The sequence below is a fragment of the Amblyomma americanum genome, chromosome 4 (assembly GCF_052857255.1).
Source record: "Amblyomma americanum isolate KBUSLIRL-KWMA chromosome 4, ASM5285725v1, whole genome shotgun sequence".
Classification (NCBI taxonomy): Eukaryota; Metazoa; Arthropoda; class Arachnida; order Ixodida; family Ixodidae; genus Amblyomma; species Amblyomma americanum.
This window is the reverse complement of record NC_135500.1, coordinates 137,301,967-137,316,638: the sequence shown is the minus strand read 5'-3', so window position 1 is coordinate 137,316,638 and position 14,672 is coordinate 137,301,967. Positions and strand designations below refer to the sequence as shown.

General features: G+C 48.2%; 1 pseudogene across 1 annotated transcript; it reads left to right on the top strand.

Moving 5' to 3' along the window:
- The first annotated feature begins 10,554 nt into the window (after positions 1–10,554).
- On the top strand, positions 10,555–12,007 carry LOC144128419 (iripin-2 pseudogene; annotated as a pseudogene). The gene has a single exon (XR_013313783.1). The product of XR_013313783.1 is annotated as an iripin-2 pseudogene (transcript).
- The last annotated feature ends 2,665 nt before the right edge of the window (positions 12,008–14,672 follow it).

The following is a 14,672-nucleotide window of genomic DNA, read 5'->3' as shown; positions in this document are numbered from 1 at the left end:
GTTCCACGGTTACCCGGAAGTAGAGAATATGGGAATGCGCCGACTACCCCGGAGTCGATGAAGATATTGATAGCAGTCTAGCAGAGAAAGCTGGGAAGCCCTGCTGCGCAGCGAAGAACCCACTCGGCAGGAACAAGCCAATCCGCCTGGCGGCTGAGGCCGCGAAGAGATAAAATCTCTTTGTTAGCCTTTAGTCGCGGAGGCTCCGGCACCCGCCCACGAGGCCTGCGTGGCGGGGGTGGTGAGTAGTTAGGGGTCTCCATTACCGGTAGAAATAAAATCTGCCATCCATCCATCCATCCATCCATCCACCCACACACACACACACACACACACACACACCCATCCATCCATCCATCCATCCATCCATCCATCCATCCATCCATCCATCCATCCATCCATCCATCCATCCATCCATCCATCCATCCATCCATCCATCCATCCATCCATCCATCCATCCATCCATCCATCCATCCATCCATCCATCCATCCATCCATCCATCCATCCATCCATCCATCCATCCATCCATCCATCCATCCATCCATCCATCCATCCATCCATCCATCCATCCATCCATCCATCCATCCATCCATCCATCCATCCATCCATCCATCCATCCATCCATCCATCCATCCATCCATCCATCCATCCATCCATCCATCCATCCATCCATCCATCCATCCATCCATCCATCCATCCATCCATCCATCCATCCATCCATCCATCCATCCATCCATCCATCCATCCATCCATCCATCCATCCATCCATCCATCCATCCATCCATCCATCCATCCATCCATCCATCCATCCATCCATCCATCCATCCATCCATCCATCCATCCATCCATCCAGTCGAGATTTGCAACACGTGAACATGACGCGACTTGACGTTCCCTGCCGGCGCACTCCGCGGCGTCGTTGGTTCCGCCGTTTTCTGAAGCTGCTGATGGCTCGAACATGCGTGGTGAGTGTCCAAACTGTTCAACACTAATTGAATTATCCATAATTTCCAGAACGTAGTCCTTAAAAGCCAGATGAAGCAACGCGCTACGCAGCAACGCCGTCGGTGCCGGCCCGAGATCGCCGTGGATGACGTCACGACAGTACCGGCCTATAGCGGGCAAGAGCTGCGTTCGCTCGGCGCCCTGAGGCGATGGGGCGCGTTTTCTTCTAAAAAACAGCTTTTTGCATTTATTTCCGCTCTTTTTGAAAGAGATATTCTTTTTCAGCGGACTGAAAGCTATAAAATGACGTAGGGAACTCATTTTTTTTTTCGAAAAGTGCTTAAGCTTCCCTTTAAGCCCCATAAACCAACCGATATGAGAAGTCCATTCACAACGAACTTCGGATACAACGAACGCCATATCAGCATCACATCAGGTTCGTTATAACTTGGCCGCTCTGGAGAGAAAGAATGCACATCAGAAAGCTGAGCAAAGAAAAGAACGTCTTGCCAAGCGGAGACGCCACGAGGCGGAGCGTAACAAGCGGCGCATAGCAGCTCGCATGGTTCCTTCTCAAGAAAATCAAGATGATGCAATGACAACAACATCATCATCAACTACAACTGAAGAGGAGGATGTAATGGCTCGTCGTATAACTGGCCACGCGATTAGACCAGTGGGAACTGCAGCTCTCGCTACGTATGTCCTGGCATAGCTGAGCTAAGCCACTGCCAATTTTTTATTCTATATATACGCTACTTTTTTCCTTAGGATGACGGACCTTCCGGCAGGGCAGGAGAAGTCTGATGGTGGTAGTCGGCTTGAGTATTGTTCGCATCCCTTCCTTTCCGAAGTTAGGATCCGAGGTTTCGCTGATGTCTTGTACGTGTGGAATGCTTACTGGTCTTACCCGTTGACGTATCCTTGTGTAAGGCGTGGGACTGTTTTGGTTGCGTCTTTTTGGTTTCAGGCGACACGTAGAATGAACGAATTGGGGTATCCTTTTGTTTAGGGGTCAGCGAAAAAACCGTCGCCATGATCACTTTTACAATACCTTGGAAAGCTGCTACCTGCACTCAACACAGCGCCGGATTCGTATCGGCCGTTTCTCCAGTCCTAAATGTGTCGTCACGACCTCTTGACCAATCACAGGCAGCGGCGAGACCAACGGTGTGCTCCTAGGCACTGGCTGCATATTTCTGCTAAAAAAGATAGTTCGCGCTTGTTTTTTTCTTAATTTGGGTTCGATATGCGTGTAGGCAGCGTTTAAAATTGTATGATGCCGTTGCATGCCCGATGTTCACAAAGAGTGGTTCAGTGTTCCTTTAAATCTGGGGCCACATTCAGGCTTATTTGCAATGCACAGTGCCAGGTAGGGTGCCCATGATGTGACATAGAATTGTGGCGGGCCATTTTTAAAGCATAAATGCTAAATCGAAAGAGGGCAAGCGCCACAAGAACTCAAGGTGTTGTTTGGGGGCATTCGACGAGGAACGTCAGTACGCGGCGCTGGGAGAGGAAACATAAGGCTGAAATCCTGTTCAGAATGGCATCATCATCATGCTTCTCAGCATAACATCAATTTTTCAGAAGAATCCTGCACGCCATCGCGGCCAAAGTCGCCATTCCCATCACCGCTTCCAGTAATAGCGTAAACAATTAACATAGTTTACCCAAGTGCTCCGTACGTTCTAATACGTAAATCGGGTCGTATTGACAAAAAAAATCACTCTTGAATCCTTTTAAGTGATTCCGGAGGTGCGACTGCCGACATAAACTCTAAGCCTAACCGTGCCTGCTCTTCAGCTATATTTCCCACATCCCGCTCTATCCGAATGGGACCGGCGGAGAAGCCGCCGCCACGCACCCGAACTGCCGCGATTCTAACAGCAGTCACACAATTCCTTTCGCTTTCTTCATCTGGCATGCGCAACAATTATCAGGAAAATTAGAAGCAACCGCTACATAGGAGAGAAGGCCGTTGCTCCTCATAAACACATTATAATATATTCGTAATGTGATAGACTAAGAATGGACAACAGATCTTTCATTCCCAATTACTGAGTGAAGAAACAACAGCTACTGATTTCCGCAATAGCAATCCAGCATATGTGAAACTGGAACTGAACCATTTCTTGAAAAAAAGGGGAAAAGTGGTAAGTGTTTAACGTAGTTAAATCGAGTAGGCGTGCGAAAGCAGACGTTAATTCTTCAATTGGAGGGGACACATAAGCGCCGCCTTAAGGGTATGACGCGAGAGCTTTAGTGGGTAAACAACCATACATGCAGAATTGGTCATTCTCTGCTTAGCATTCATTGGTAGCGGCGAGTCCTCATACCACACCCAGCGCAGTCGCGCCGCGGTTAATCGATGCGCCACTGCACTGGCAGGTGGCTGTTCCTGTCACAGCCACGGGTAGAGATTGTGCGACCCTTGCTGCTCTTCCCTAGCAACCTCTCGCAACCAATGATTAATTTTAGCTGCTACCAGGTTTGGATGACGCCACAATGTTACGTGGCCTAGGTGGCGTGACGCCCTCCTCCCGTTGGCTACAGCCGGTGCGGCGCTCCTCCGAACTTACCCGAGCTTCCTCCCATTGGCTGCAGCAGGCGCGACGCTCCTCCGAAGTTACCCGAGCTTACCCGAGTAACTCGGGTGAGCTCGTGTTAGTTCGGAGCGCAAGACAAGATGACAGGACTCTTAATTGCTCGCGGTTTTTAGGTCTGGAATAATGTTTTCGCAATAAAACTTTCCCTAGCAGGCACTGATGCAATAATCCATGTTCAAATGAAAAAAAAATCACAACAGCACAGATTCGATCACTCGTCCTTGCGATCCGGCAGTAGCAGCCTAGGACAACTCGGATAGAGATCAACAAACATATGCGAGCGGACAGGTTGCCTAAAAACCCTACTGCGCTGGAGTTATTGAACTTGCTCTGAAAATGTGAAGTTTGGACACTGTTCTCCGTTGTTCAGACAAACAAAACCTTGAAGAACAGAAAGCTGAGTCCCTGTTCTGTCTGTTTCCGCCGGCAAAAAAAGAAAGAAAATGGCGGTGGTTTATCTCTGGTTAAACCTGGAGTGACGCGATAGCTACAGCTGGCCGAGTGGAACTTGCTCAGTTGAATTGCGAAGTCAGTCTTTCGCCGCTCCGTTTCGCTGGGCGTTCCTCTTTCATATTCGTCCCACTTGACAACGCGCGTGCGCATAGCTGTGGCAGCTCAGTTTCACCGGCGCGCCGCGCCGCCGGCAGAAGCGGCTGCTCCGCACCATGCTTCCTCCATGGCACCATGTGGCTGGTCACGTGACCAACCACGTGACGAACCACGTGATCAGCCACGGCGCCGCGCCGCCGGCAGCTGCTCCGCACCACGTGACCAACCACGCAGAAGGCTCGAAATGCTACCGTAATGTAGCTATCGCTACAAAACTCACAGGACGGTTACGACTGTGTAACAAGAGGTTCAGCGATAGCTGTTTAAGCGTGTAGTTTTGGGGACATTTGGTGGCGCACTAGTGTAGAGGTCACGTGATGCACCCCTGCACTGGCAGGCGGCTGTTCGAAACAGAGCCGTCCGTAGGCTTATGCGACCCAGGTTGACTGGCTCAACCGGGGGGTGCTAGCGCACTCCCCGGTTGCGCCGACGACGGTGGGCGACTACGACGAGAAAGCCAGGGACGGGCGCCTAACAGCTATCGCTGTAAAAGCTATCGTATCATCAGGTTCTTGACAAATCATGTTTTCGTCTATCAATACGGCTTCGAATCTCAGTCGTTTCCACGGACAATCATCGTTGAAACTTTCGAGAGCGTGGGAACAAAAACTCGACCGTACACTCAGGCGTCACTGCCTCTGGCCTCTCCGGAAGAACACCAAAAAACATCAATTATCTGGGAAAATGCAGGCTGTTGTCCTTGCGATCAGTTATCGGAAAACATCTTTTTCTCACATTTAGCAGTACTCGCTCAACACTGTCCCGAATTCCTGCTGATGTAGTGGTAAGGGGGCCCGCAGAGGGCAGGAGGTGACGCACTCAAGAGCACCCTGTTCGCGATGAGGGTGCCTCGATGCCCTCTGCCTTCCCCCTACTCCGACAAACAAGCCTCTTCCCGGTAACTATCTTTTGCACCTTTGCGCCTTTGCGGCCTTTGCGGTAACCTTAGACGCGACTGCTGAACACCTTAGCCTGGTATACTGCATGTCACCTGATTTCGAGGCCACCGGCCACTGGCCCCTCCTCAAAGGCGTTGTCGGTGTAACGGCTTTTGTATCTCGCTCGCTGCTTTCTTTGATGGGTTAAGGTTAATCACCGTCCGGGCCAAAACTCGCGTCGAGAGGATGCGCCCACGGCAGACACGCCTTCGAGCTGACCGACCACTGTCATAATCAACGTTTTTTTTTTCCCGTGCCTTTGGAACACTTCGACGCTATTTCTTCTCTGAGGAGGACATGAGGGCAGGGCATGTAATGCGAGGGCAAGATAACCGCTGGTCATCAAGGGTAACAGAGTAGATACCAAAAGAAGGCAAGCGTAGCAGGGGGCGGCAGAAGGTTAGGTGGTCAGATGAGATTAAGAAGTTTGCGGGGATACGGTGGTTGCAGCTGGCAAAACACAGGGTTAATGGACAGACAGGGGAGATGCCTTTGACATGCAGTGGACGTAGTCAGGTTGATGATGATGATGACGATGATGACGGGCGGCCTTCTTTCCCAAGACTACCAGCCGCGGGGGATCAGTGGGTTTGGCTTTATGCCACTGATCCAAATATGGTCGGATTGGAGCTCGGCCGGGCTGCCAGCATTATATTGAAGGCGATATCGAAAAACGCCGGTGTGCTAGGAATGAAAATCGCCCGTTAAATAATCCCAGGTGATATAAGACACTGCGAAGCCATCTAAGTTGCGACTAAAATTTCCTTTTGGCAACAAGCGCACTCACAGGTGGCCAATGCTTTTAAAAACGCATTTTAAGTGTTCTAAGTGGTCTCATGCTTCCATGAGGGCGCTTCACCTCAGCCTAAACGAGAAGAGTGCTTCGCCGCATAGCATATTAAATTGCTCTTTACTCCTAAAGTAACGCAGCGATTTTGTTGATATGTAGCGTGGAGTGAGGTTGTGATATGTATTTTCATATCCTGTTACAATGGGCTGACTGCAATGCCGCGTTTCAGAGAAAACATTTTTTTTAAAGAGAGGACCGTTGAAAATACGAAGCTCTCTAGAGCAAGCGACCAGCTGTCGACGTCCGAGATTTCTTGACATGAATTGCAGCAAGTTAATAATTATATAGAATAGACGGAAACTGAACACAATAGGAAGCATCCACGAAAGTACGAAACTGAATAAAGGAATTAAAGGCAAACATTTACGCTCCCAACAACTCCTTGCGGAAGAAGGGGCCATTATTGCATCAAAATTCACTAATGAAAAGAAAAGAGGTATTTTATTTCCGTGGTATTTCAAGCTGAAAATAAATTCCTTTGGGGCCTTGTTACCCACATTCATAAAGAAGAAAATACGATAGCATTTAGGTTGGTGTCTAATGTTGTTCTTAAGATTTGCCCGCTAATACCCCTGTCACACGGGCATTTCGAGGGCCCTCGAACCGATAGTCTATCGACTCAAAGGCGATCGAGCGCTGCCACACGGGCAGTTTCAATGGCGATCGAGTCAATAGCCTATCGAGTCAACGGAGCCGCGCAGAACTCCATCGAGATTTCGAGGGCCTTCGAGCGCTGCCCAAGGTTGCTAGCGTTGCTTCGAGCGGCGCCAAGCGCACTTTCGTACACGACACATTCACGATGCAAAAGCATGAACAAACATTATTCGCATAAAATTTAATGCAAGCAGCCTGTAAAATTATTTTAAAATTATATTAGACTGGTTTTAAGCGTATTAAGCGCATTAATTTTGCGTTGCAGTCTTTGCGTTGCTTGCGTACTTAACGTTGACAACATGGCGGCACCCTGCCCGCCCGCTTCACGGCGATAACAGCTTCGTCGCTAATCCCTCAAAGCAATATCGTGTTCTAAGCTGTTGTATTCGCCTTCGATTTGCCCATTCTTACCCTCGCATAAAGTTTCAAGAGGCAAATAGCTCTTGTTTTTCAGATATCACGGCGATTTCCCAGGTCTTAAGCCTGACGAAGCAGCGCTCCGACGCAGTTGGACTGGCTTGGTTTTGGCTCGTATTGTATTAGTGTGGCCGGTGTGGCTACAGCAGTGTATGCATTTGTCCGTCGCGTACGTGCAATTAAAAGGGTTTTGAACGACTTTCGCGTATGCCTGTATTTCAGCATTTAGTATACATTTATCAAATATTTTTGTTATTTTTGCAAAATCCAAAGTAGCGATTGTGGCGCCACACATCCGTGGCGTAAGACACGAGAACCATTTCAATGGCCATTGAGATTTGCCGTGTAGCAGCGGCGAGTTCGATGGCGATTGAGAATCTCGAAGACCCTCGACTCGAGGGTGATTGAAACTGGCCGTGTGACAGGGGTATAAGACTCCGGTTAGAACCGGTTCCACTGCCCATGCATGGTATGTATGCGTCCTCTCCTTATAGAATGTTCGAGTACTTTCCGTTGGGCTATCGTGTGGGAATATCCTCATCCGACCCACTAATCCACTTTAATTCATTTGTTTGTTTGTTTGTTTTTTTTTTTGGGGGGGGGGGTACCCTACTGAAAGTTTCCACAGGACGAAATGCATAATTCCTTACTTTTCGATATGGATTATATTGAGCCTGTATGCAGCATAAGGAGTCAATATAGACTATGTAGAAAGCGCTTATGAAAACCTGTCAAATCCATAAGACGTCATGACCACTAAATGGAAATCGTATAAAAATTACATTAATAGTTGTTAGACATCACACAGAAAGCATATGGATGACATATGAATTTAAATATATTTCTTTATATGATGTGGACTCCATATTTCCAAGATTCCATATGAGAGGCTCATATGGCACGTTTGAATAGGGTTCTTCCAAATAGGGCCCTTACCAATTTTTGGGGATGGCACAAGTTCCAAATTTTTGGGGTCCTTTTATTTACAACCTTGGCGGTGCCCTATGACAGGTCCACTGGTGGTCAGGCGGTACTGATGACGTCACGACCCTCTCAGTAGCATTCGTAGATCGCTGGGAGTTCTCATCCCCCCAATGGCGCAGGGGTGCAGCGGTTAAGCGATGCGCCACTACCCCGTGTGCATTAAACACAGCCACCGGCGGGGCTTGTGAGACCCAGGATGCTCTTCCCGACCTCCCGTAAGGCTCACTCGCCACCACGGTGGGCAGGTGGCAACTTAATTGAATTTGGCAACGGTGAGCAGTTTGCACACAATCCGGTGGACAGGTTATGACGATGTCTCAAGTTCGATTGACCTATTTCGATAAATGAGGGAATTTCTTGGGCATTTTCAAATTTCGCGATGCTGCCTGATTGGCTAATGAAGTCACGTGGTCCTGATTACGTAATCAGGGAATTTCGTTAATGAGAAGCAGGATATTTTGGGGGGAGACGACAGCCTAAATGTTATCGCATTAAAATAGAAAATATCAAATCTTTTTGTTCAATAGTGCATCTTACCTTTTGCACACGTGCACTTCGCGCACATGGTTGGTACACCAGAGAAGGAAGATTTCTGCAGGTCCTCACGTTGAGGAACGCTAGTTGAAAACAGCGATTATATGCAACTGAGGGCAGGTCGTTTTATAGAAAGTGCCGCTGACTGAACATGTAATAGAATAATCAGTGGCCTAGGAATCAGGGAGAGTTTACTTTCGGTGTTTTCAGCGTTTTAGAGCACAGCTCTTAGGCATCCGCTCCTGCGTTTCGCGTCGTGGTCGGCGTCGGCGTAACCGGTTGTCCGAGTAACAGAGCTAAGCGCCACCTGGAAGGTGGCTGTTGCGGGAAGACCTCGAGGAAGCCGAACCTGTCCCTAGAGATTACTCGGCAATCTTAAACCACTACAAGGGCTGCAGGAAACGGTACCCCCCACCACATAAATCTCTCTCCAGGGAAGACGCCGTTGCCTGGAAGCTGCTACAAACGGGCTCATGCCCGAATCTAAATACGCTCAACAAAATACAACCCACACAATACACAGACAAATGCCCATGGTGCCATGAAACATCCACGCTCTATCACATAACGTGGGCCTGCCAGAAAATAGAGGTGGCACCAAAAATACCAAACCCGAGTGCGGAACAATGGGAAGGAATGTTCTCCAGCGACCGTCAGGACGTCCAACTTGGGCTGATCCGGCGAGCACAGCTGGCAGCGGCATCCAGCGGAGCCCTGGACCAGGGGCAGACGACCATTGCTAAGAAGACGGAAGACACACCTGACTCCGCCAGTTTGCTCACCTACTATCTAGAGCTCAATAAACGTTTTCCTTCCTTCCTTCCTTCCTTCCCTTCCCTTCCTTCCTTCCTTCTTTCCTTTCTTCCTTCCTTCCTTCCTTTCTTCCTTCCCTTCCCTTCCTTCCTTTCTTCCTTCCTTCTTTCCTTTCTTCCTTCCTTCCTTCCTTTCTTCCTTCCCTTCCCTTCCTTCCTTTCTTCCTTCCTTCCTTCCTTCCTTCTTTCCTTCCTTCCTTCCTTCCTTCCTTCTTTCCTTCCTTCCTTCCTTCCTTCCTCCCTTTCCTTCCTTCCTTCCTCCCTTTCCTTCCTTCCTTCCATCCGTCCTTGGTTCTTGCTTTCTTGCTTCCTTCCTTCCTTCCTTCCTTCCTTCCTTCCTTCCTTCCTTCCTTCCTTCCTTCCTTCCTTCCTTCCTTCCTTCCTTCCTTCCTTCGGTGTGTGGCTAGCAGCTTAACACGCCACCTGCAAGTACGCGTCGGCGTAACACCCAAGGTAGAAGCAGAGCGAAACACCACCTGCCAAGGCGAAAGCGGAGAAGTGGACAGTTGGAAGGTGGTGGCCACAATCCCGAAGGGCGGGAAAACTAAAATACGCGTAGAGCGGCGTCCTGACCCGAAAGACGCGGGTTCGATTCCGGCATTGGCCGCTGAATTTCTACGGAAGCGAAATTCGAGAGACTCGTGTACTGTGCGATGTCAGTGCACGTTAAAGAACCCCCCAGGAGGTCGAAATTTCCGGAGTTCTCCACTACGGCGTCTCTCATAGCCTGAGTCGCTTTGGAACGTTAAACCCATCATAAATCAAAAATGTTTGGCGTTCTTGTTTTCTTTTTGTTTATTTTTGTCAAAGTTTGATATCTGAAGTGAAGCCTGTTGCTGGCAAAGATTGTGAGTTCTCGAGTTCTCGTTGCCTGTCATTTTCCCACGTTCAAACGGCGGGCAAAGATAAGCATTGAAAAACGACTACCGTCGGTGTGGTTTCCAGCGGACTTGCTCGTGGGAAGCCCACTACCTGAAGTCAGCAATACCACACAATAGAGGACAGACCACTGTGAAAGGCGGTAGCTCGATTGACAAGTGGCGGGAAAACCCGTCGCTTATTCACAAAGCGATAAGCGTCGGTCTTATCGTTTGGTTTTTCTGTAGGACACGTCGCCTATAGTTGACTTCCGCCGCGGCCAGCGATAAGAAGACAACGATGTCGCAGGCCTGCCTATATATACACCGGCGAGTCTCTCTGCTGGGAGGACACCTCTCGCAATGGCCCTCTACACGGTGAAAGTGCTTTTGCTCTGTGCGGCACTCGCAGTGTCGACAAGCGCTCAAGATGTGGTGCTCAGGCATGCAAGAGCCAATAATGATTTCGGCATTTCCCTCTTCAAAGAAATCTGCTTTGGGAATCGGGACAAAAACGTCTTCTTTTCTCCGGCGAGCATCAGCATCGCGCTAGGGCTGCTGTATGCCGGCGCCAGCAGCAAAACTCTATCGGAGCTCTCTGCCGTTCTCGGACTCACGGACGCTGGACTCGTCGACCGGGACGTAGTGCTGCCTGCCTATAAGTCGCTCATCGAGACGAGGTCTGAAAAAGCCACATTGGACATAGCCAACACGGTTCTCATTCAGCATAGCACCGAAATACTGGACCAATACAGGAAGGACTTGGCCGACTTCTTCCACGCTGAGGTGCGCTCCGTGGACTTCCTGCGCGATGGCTCCAAGGTGGCTGCCGAAATCAACAGCTGGGTGAGTGCCAAGACCGGAGGAAAGATTCCTAAGATTCTGGACGGCCCCCTGCCGATGAACACAGTGGCGTTCCTCATCAACGCCGTCTACTTCAAAGGAACGTGGCTGACCAAGTTCAAAGCAAGCCAGACCAAGCCGCTGCCTTTCTACAACCACGGCAGGGACGAGGTGAAGGTAGCGACCATGTCGCTTCGTCAACGCTTGCGGTACGCGTTCGTCGACGAATTAGGGGCCCGAGTCGTGGAGGTTCCTTACGCAGGAGACAGGTTCAGCATGATCATTGTGCTTCCCAGAACCAGGACGGGACTGCCCACTGTCGAGTCTCAGCTGACAGTTGACGCCTTGGAGAAGATCACCAACGAGCTCGCGAGTCGCAACGTCAATTTGTGGCTCCCAAAGTTTAAACTGGAGACAGACTACGATCTAGTGACTCTACTCCGTAAGCTCGGCCTCGAAAGCGCGTTCGGCGGCGGTGCGGACTTTTCAGGAATCAGCGCGAGAAATAACCTCCAGGTGTCCGACGTCAAGCACAAGGCCTTGGTCGAGGTCAACGAAGAAGGGACCGTAGCAGCCGCCGTCACCTCGATTCGTATGAGGATGAAAAGCTCCAGGCGAGCGCAACCACCACCGCCAGTGGAATTCCGCGTCGAGCATCCTTTTGCTTTCATCATTTGGGACAGAATCGATAAACGTGCTTTGTTTATGGGGGCTGTTAGAAAGCTATGAGTGGCCTGTTACCTTGGAGCAGAGCTCGTTCTGAGATTGTTTTGAACCTGTTTGAGACTCCTCGAATACACCTAATGGCATGCTCTTATCATAGATATTCAAAGTCAAAGCATTCTTTATTTTGAAAGTGCAAGGTATTACATTTGGCATTACATTCCTTTTTGTGTTGAAGTTGAGCCTGTATGTATCTGAACACTGAAATAAATCGGCTGTTTTGAGTGCTTAACTGCTACGTGCCTCTCAGAATGAGTTTTTTATTCTAAACATGACAGCGAGGATGGCGGCTTTGATACGGCTTTGTGCTGTCGTACACCTTTGCAGTGTACGCTTATAATCCTTTGCAGTGTACGCTTATAATTTTTACTGTTTACTTATTGTCTGCGCATTATAACAACTAGCAATGTTTCAACATTTTGTTATTCTTTGTATAATACTACCGACATTAGCCTTATTTTATGTGTTACTTGATTGTTTTCGTCACAGCTCGGTTGTATTTTTGTTTTACCGTTTGTTGTTTTTCTTAACATGCTGACCAGTTGAATGTTCCGATTATGCTTGACCGCGTTCTGTTAACCTTACTAAGCCCTCCTGCCACAATCCCAATTGGGATTAGCAGTATTTGTAATAAAATAAATAAATAAATAAGCATTGAACCAATAATGAATTGATATTTTTGCATTATAAGCATATGTATAAAGTGCGTCAACGTCCAGCACCGACCCTCTTTACAACATCCAAAATGCGACCGCGCATCTGCGTAGTTGTGTAAAGGTCGCTCAGCTAACAAAACGGAAGCAGCTTATCTTTCTCTTTGTGTCAACCACAATACCTTTCAGAGCAGCCAAGTGCAGATAACCAGAACTGAAGGTGCAACGACCTGTATGAACCATGGCTCCATGCAGCCATTGGAACCAGAACGTACGAGATTAGTACCAGCGCAACAATGCTGCCTATATATGTCCACTCTGCCTTACCAGGTGCTCCAGGGAAGACTCCAAAGTTTTCAAAAATAGACTTTTGGGGGTAAAAATATGGCTTTTGCGGCAAAGTATTACTACCAGTGTTGACGGACACCAGAAAAACAGTGAATCGTTTTAAGTAATAATAAGGTTAACTATTTTTTAATAATTAACTTTATGACTATTAAAGTTAGGCACCTAGTTGCAATCAGAGACTTGTAGCCGGTCATTAGTAACAGCCATATCAGTTTCTAATAATAATAATAATTGGTTTTTTTGGGGAAAGGAAATAGCACAGTATCTGTCTCATATATCGTTGGAGACCTGAACCGCGCCGTAAGGGAAGGGATAAAGGAGGGAGTGAAAGAAGAAAGGAAGAATTGGAGGTGCCGTAGTGGAGGCTCCGGAATAATTTCGACCACCTGGGGATCTTTAACGTGCACTGACATCGCACAGCACACGGGCGCCTTAGCGTTTTTCCTCCATAAAAACGCAGCCGCCGCGGTCGGGTTCGAACCCGGGAACTCCGGATCAGTAGTCGAGCCGGAGTTCCCGGATTCGAACCCGACCATATCAGTTTCTAGAATCTCGAAAACGCGATTATCCTTGGCGCTGTGGCTCGTCAAAATTTGGCTATTTCGGCTAGTTATGTGCACTGGAGAGGTTGATTAGCCTGCATGCTTTTCGAAAGCTCATGTATTTTGACTCAATGTAGCCAAAATTTGTTGGTCCACAGCGCCGTGGATTATCGCGTTTTCAGAATTCTAAATAAAAACTGATACGGCTATTACTAACGATCGGCTACAAGTTTGTAATTGCAACCAGTTGCCAAGCTGTCATCGTTAATTATGAGAAATTTGTTTACCAGCTCACTTCTTGAGACGAAGTGTACGCTAACACTGGTAATACTCTGCCTCAAAAACCATATTTTTGCCCCAAAAAGCCTTTCTTTTTAATTTTTGAAAAATCTTTCCTGAAACACCTGGTATTATGTCCACGCTTGATAAGGCAAATTCGAGAAACAGCCTTAGAAGCAAGGCCTAAAATTATATTGCAATTGTAAAGCGCTCAGTGACGGGTCTCAAGAAGGATGCGGAATGGAACAGCAAAGAAACGCCCCTCGGCTCGCTTAACGCCCATTACGATGACTAAGGTGCGCTTGCCTGTGCTCTCGTTCCGGTGTTTATCTCGGTATCGATACCATATCTTCTCGCATGTAGCTGCATGGCGTCACCAGTGGCCTTGGGTGTCGCTCGATCATTTATCAGGTTATAGTGTCCGTGACCGTACCTACGTATGCATAGATTATTGAGGTAAATACAGATGGCCCCTGGAGACACGCGGCTAATAAGTGCTGCTTAATTGGTGCATCATTCTGAATTTTCACCGACGATCCCCTCTTGACATCTCAGCGGTATATACAGAAATATAATCTGCACGAAACCCACGCAAAGAGGATGTTTACTACAAATGGATGTCGCACACAGGTTTCATAGATGTCTCGAAGTCGATGTTTTATATTGGACAATTTGTAAACATCACATGAATATCTTTGGTCACGTTGCTATCCTCGTCCACCAACCTTCTAACCTCTTTTACTTAATTATTTGCGTAGATTAACTCTAAATTTATCGTTCTTGAGCCTCTTAGTACACCCAAGCTATCATTCCGTATATTTGGGGCAAGAGGATCTTTGTAAAGTTTCGCGACAACTGTTGTAAATAAGACTGAGGTGTAGGTTGGCAGAGTCGGCGGTCAGAATGTATTTTTAAAAAATACCTATTACTGTCGCTTGCGTATGCCCGATAAGTGTGCAGAGATGTTTCAGGCGAAGCGTCACTCAGAGAAAATCAAAGAAAAAGTTTCCTGCCTAATTACTGGCTTCTTCGCGCAGAGGTGGCACTTAGGGGTTACATGCATGCGTGTTTTAA